Genomic DNA, 6,652 nt, shown 5'->3' with positions numbered 1-6,652 from the left:
ATGACTTAACCGGTCTATTTTGCTAACAGAAGCTAAGCCAGCAAGGCAGGTCAAGTAGGGGATAAATGGAAGTGATTTAAATGCAGTAAGTCGCGTAAAAGGCAAGTTTCTCCTCTATTCTATTTTTCAGAATAGTGATATTCTTTTCAGATTCTTATTACATTTGCACTATTTTAATTCCTTTATTCATATCTCAGTTTGATTCTTGAATCATTCTTTTCATTTGAATTTATTATTCATATTCCAATTATTACTCACAGTTATTGATATATTCCGGTGATTAGAATATATCGAAGCATACCGATTTATTCCGGTTGCTATTCCAGGGACTGGATAATACTACTTTTGGGATTAAGTCTACTTAATCCTAAGGACCGGGACATAACCGGATCTTTGAAACGGGCCATAGTGCCTGGGTGCCCAACGGGATCTATATAGTGAGATATAGATCTGCACTGTATCCTGGCTGATCAGCAGGGTATAGCTGCGAACTTGAGTCCAGTTTAGTTCGTTTGTATTTGCCATTAATGGCCTTCTTTCTATTCTTATGAGGTTATATCTTTGCAGATATACCTGGGTTACGGATTTAATTATAATGCTGTAACACTGTTTATATTTTGTGGACTTGTTGAGCAATTTTTGGCTCACCCCTTTTTGTTGTTATTCACCTTATTGTTTTCAGTTAAGAAGGAATATGAAACTCATCAGGACACGAGTGGTAAAGAAGCGGGTCAAGCCTCGGGATCCTCTCATACCCAAGGTGTTGATCCCAATTCAGGAAGAAAGCTTTGAGTTACCCGAGCAGGTGGAGTGTTGATAGATAGTATGTGTGTTTAAATAAAAGCTGAACTTAGTTTAAAAATAAATTAGACAATGGTTTGTAATAAAGAGAGTTTGTGAGATTGTTTGTAATAATAATAGTTAGTGGTTCTTGTTTTCATACTTCAACCTAAAAAGGTCCTGGTTAGTGTTAAAGGGGATTTTTTTTCATTTCTTTATTATTTATTAATAAGCTTGTACAGGTTTGGTGATTAGCTCGTAACCCCCAGACTTATACCCCGGGTTTGGAGGGCGTTACATTAATTCCCTCTCCCACTTAGTATTTACTTTGAGAATTTTAATCTAGATGCATTGTCCTAGGTTATTTCTTCGAATTTCACATGTATTATGTCAACAACAAAGAACACGTAACATAGCAGCATACTCTCATGATTAAAACATTAATTAATACATTCCTATGTTCATGTCATTCTAGCATGCTAAGGGTTAGTATGACATGGCATAATAACACATACAAGAAACACATAGTAGCAATAATCAAGATCAGCAGAAATTATGTAAAACATAATAAAACACATTCACTATTATGGCCCCATATAAGCTGATCAACGAATGTCTTTGATCATCAACAGTTGACTTGACTTAATCAACGGATGTCTTGATCAATGGATATCTTGATCAACGGATATCTTAATCAATGAATGTCTTGATCAATGGATATCTTGATCAACGGATGTCTTGAATTCATCCTTCAAAATTTCTCGAAAACTTAGAGAGCCCGGTTGAAAGCCTAAACATCCTTAGAACGACTTAAAAACTGGGGCAATAGATCTTTAGATGAATTATAGCATGTCCGTCTCGTTCTGCCATTTCCGAAAAGGTATTGCAAGCCCAAATCAGACATTGTATGTAAAATCTGCAGCCACAACAACGAAGCTCCTCGAAAATAGAATGCAGCAGCAGAAAATCTCTATTTCTTGCAGCTTAATCGTTCAAACAATTACATACAACTTAATACAACTGAACAAGCCTATTCTATTACATCAGCAAAACCAGAATAGGAAAAACTATCACGATCAACCCTCGTGATTTACAATAAAACCATGATAAACCACGTGGGATCTTAATCATAACAAAATAACCACAATTAAATCATGTGGATCCAAACACATAATTAAAATATGGCTATATCAACCTGCATCACAAAATCAATACAAGCATACCACTATATATATATTCATATATAATTATGACATGGACTTCATATCATAAAACACAGAATCTAGAACCAGGCTCTGATGCCAATTGTTGGAACAATATGAACTTGGCCCTATGTTTTATGATATAAATACAATGAGTGCGAACAGAACATTAACCTTAATCGCTACGATGCAAGCGATTCAAATCCATGTCTTCTACTATATTCCTTGGACGAAGTGTAGGATTTGATCTCCCAAGGTGTACCTCTCCTTAAAGCTCCGAAAATCCAAAACCCTAGCCGGCTCCTTGAGAAAAATGACTGCCTCTCTCAAACCCTAGGATCTTATTTCATTTTTGTGTTCTCGTGTTCTCACCACCTCAAGCTTCAGGAGAATTAGAATATTTATAGGCTACAGTAGGGATCATGGACAATTAGGTCGGGCCTCCCAATGACATTCTGGGCCATGACCAATATCATCAAATATTAATTCAATCCACTAAAGAATTAATATTTGCACTACCTTTCCTAATTCCGTAAATTAAGTATTTAATTCAGCTCCCATATTATTTGCTTATTAAATTCCCCATATTTAAGATATCGCATGTCCATTAATTAAATCAATTTCTGACAATTAATTTAATCAATATCTTTTATCCTTGATCATCCACTCAACCTTATAATTGTGCAAGAACAAATCTGCCCGCAGGACTAAATCACAATTATCCTTATGAGCTTTAAAGAGGACATCATCACCGGAATATATTTTTCGAACACGGTTTCCTTTTATAGTCAATATCCCACTCTGTATATAATGTCATTGCCCAATACATAAATTCACAATTTAAAATAAATTACTTAATGTATGAATCAAGACATGTGCATTAAATACAAGTGTCAATCACTATATCCGGATTAAGAACATTAGCAATAATAATATCATAGAATCTTAGTTATTCTTTATTGTTAGAATAAAAGAAAGAATTATTCTACTATTTTGATGCCGTTCAATATACACAAAGTATACAAGCATTATTCAATAATAAAAATATACTATTTCTAAATAATACTTCAGCACTTCCAGTGGTTTGTCTAACACCACTTAGACTGTGAACCTTTATTATATTATATAAGGAACTTGACAATCTAATCTGCTGCTATCCCATTTGATACTAGATTGTCTACAATATATAATATACATAAAATGTGAAAACATGCATTCAAGAGTCTCAAATGATTATTATAATAGTATATACTTCAAACAAATAGTTCAGTATAATGATTCCATCATGGGATGAACTTTGTCAAAAATCTGGAAGCAAAACATCTGAGGGTGTTTAATGATTCCATGCTGGTAGTAAAGCACTTTACTGGGGAATACGAACAGAGGGATCCTCGGACTCGTGCATATGCTACCAAGGTACGAGAATTGTCTTTATCCTTTCAGTCTTTTGAGTTGAGTTAAATTTCCAGGGAAAATATTAGCCGAGCCAATGCACTATCCCGTTTGGCATCAGCTGAGAGTCAGAGCCTTACTGGTTCAATATACTTCTCCGAAGTGAAGACTCCTTCAATCGACAAGATGTAGTATATGAAAATCCATCAAGCGATAATTTGGATGACACATATTTTAGCCTTTCTGAAAAAGGGACATTACCCTTGAGTAAAAAAGAGGCGCAAAAGGTCAGATACAGGGCGGCCAGCTATACAATCATTAATGGAAAAATTTACAAAAGGTCGGACTCCTCTCCTCTTCTCCGATGTCTGGACACTAAAGAGCGGAAACTAGCCCTAGAGACAGTCCATGAAGGCATCTGTGGCAAGCACATTGCCGGAAGAGCCTTAGCCTTCAAGATTCTCTGACAAGGTTTCTATTGGCCGACGCTAAGAGCTGATGCACACCGGTACTCAAAGAAGTGCAGTCAATGTCAGCTATTCAGCATCATCCCGAAGCAATCCCCAGAACAAATGGCTTCGGTCCTAAGCCTCATCCCTTTTTCCATGTGGGCAGTAGATATCATGGGAATCATGTCGACCAGCACTAAGCAAGCGAAGTATTGCATTGTGGCTATCGACTATATGAATAAATGGGTTGAAGCTCATCCGTTATCCACCATAACCGAAGGGGTTGCGAATAAGTTTATGCTAGAACAAGTAATATTGAGGTTCGGGATCCCTAAAGTGTGTGTTTTGGACAATGGCACCCGGTTTATTGGAAATAAATTGAGAACTTTGTTGCACCACTTCAGGATCTAGCTGAAATTTAGCTCATTGGGTCATCCTCAAGGAAATGGGGCGATTAAAGCCGCGAACGAAATCCTCTTTGACTGTATTAAGAAGAGACTGGGGGAAGTCAAAGTCCTTTGGGTCGAAGAGTTACTATGGGTATTATGGGCCTACCGGACGATACCCAGATCGTCCACGGGAGAAACACCTTTTAGACTAGCTTATGGGACAAACGCTCTTCTGCCGGTTGAAGTGGGCTTGGACTGCTACCGAACTGAACTTTTTAGCATCAAAAGCTACCAGCATAGACGTCTTAGACGAAGAAAGGGAAGCAACCCACTAGAGAAATTTCAAGTACCAACTTCAGGCTTCCCAATACTATGATTCGGGCGTGTAAAAGCGTAATTTCTTCGTCGGTGACCTAATATTGAGGGAGTTAGCTAAATCAATGCCTTCTAAACAAGGAAAGATTAAGCCTTATTGGGGGGTCTACTCGGTGGCTCAAGTAATCAGGTCAGGAACATAAAAGCTGAAAACCTTGACAAAAGAGCCTATAAAAAACACTTGGCATGTCTCTAGACTCCGAATTTTTTTCCAGTAAGCTTGTCTGAAGCCCTGCTAGCCCATTTCTTATTATTTAATTCCGTCATTTAATTCAGTATTTGTTAGGAATATGTGTATTAGTTTGATGATAAGTTCAGTAAAACACTTAAGTAGGAATCTAGTGTTTATAGCCTCAACGGATAAGACCATCTTGGCTATCCGTTGAAGGAGTAGCCTTCCTTAGCAATAAGTTTGGTATTGTAGCACATCTCACTCTCTGATTTCAAGCTGTAATTCTTAGATGTTGTTAGGAGATAATCAGTCATGTTGACTACTAATGGATGTACAAATAGGAGGGCTAATTGTAAATATTTCATGCCTTGTAATTTTGTATAAGTGAAGAAGTGTCAACGGATATTGAAGACCTTCAACGGATGAGAAACTAAGCTTCAACGGATGCCTCTAATGCTTCAACGGATAATATCCATCAACGGATAAGTGCTTCAACGGATAAAGCTTTAGCTGCTAGAGCATCAACGGATAAAGCCATCAACGGATGAAAGCTTCAACGGATGCACTGCTAGAGCATCAACGGATAAAGCCATCAACGGATGAAAGCTTTAACGGATGCTCAGTCTCATAGCAGTTGATAGTGACAGTTAATAAAGCTGACAGAGGCACATGGATTGACAGAGATGTGGTAGCCTATTTCAGGAACAGCAGAAAAAGTAGCCATTTTTAGTCTGGTTCATAATGGAAAGTCAACGGATAATTCCATATTACACTGGATAAAAATGGAACAGAAACAAGTGGAGAACTATTGTCTTATTGTACTTTATCTTTGTCTTCACTTGTATACTTGGTGTTATATAAACCAGGTAGTAGCTAGTAATTAGAGATGAATTTTTCCCTGAGCTGTTTAGAAATATCAAGAGAGAAAATCATCTAGTTTGTACTAGGAAGCAGCTGTGATTTAATTTTGAATCACAGATTTTCTGAAATAACACATCTCTGGTGGAACAACAAATCCGCCAGAAAAGTTTTTAAGTTCTTTGTGTTCATTACATTTGTGTTTGAATATATATCTGTCTGCATCAGCTCCAAGCAATTCACACACATTTGATCACTCAAACACTTAGTCTTACAAACTGCTCAAAACTTGAAAAAGTTTTGAGATTTACATTCAACCCCCCTTCTGTAAATCTTATTATTAGTCCACTGGGAATAACAATTGGTATCAGAGCAAGCTCTTAACATACAGAGAGTTTAAAGATCTATTCTGCTAACATCATGAGTAAGAAGGATATTGGTATAAAGATTCCAATCCTGGAAAGAGATAACTATCATCACTGGAAGGTGAAGATGCATTTACATCTTCTCTCTCAAGATGAAAGCTACATCAACTGCATTGAGAATGGTCCTCACATCCCACACAAGGTGGCCACAGCTGCTACTGCTACAGTTGCTGTTGGATAGTCTATTCCCAAGCCAAAGGCAGAATGGATTGTTGAAGATATTGAAGAGGTCCACAAGGACAAGAAAGCCATGAACATTTTGTTTAATGGCCTGGATCAAGATATGTTTGACAATGTCATCAATAGCCAAACTGCTAAGGAAATTTGGGATACTGTGCAGCTTATCTGTGAAGGCACGGAGCAAGTTAGAGAAAACAAAATGCAGCTTCTCATTCAACAATATGAATATTTCCACTTTGAAGAAGGAGAATCATTGAATGATACATTCAACAGATTTTAGAAACTATTGAATGGATTAAAGCTGTATGGGAGAATGTACCAAGTCAAGGACTCCAATCTAAAATTTCTAAGGTCTCTACCAAAGGAATGGAAGCCTATGACTGTTTCTCTAAGAAATTCTCAAGATTATAAGGACTTCACACTTGAAAGA

Source organism: Apium graveolens, chromosome 2, assembly GCF_009905375.1.
Source record: "Apium graveolens cultivar Ventura chromosome 2, ASM990537v1, whole genome shotgun sequence".
Lineage (NCBI taxonomy): Eukaryota > Viridiplantae > Streptophyta > Magnoliopsida > Apiales > Apiaceae > Apium > Apium graveolens.
Note: the sequence above shows the minus strand (reverse complement) of the source record.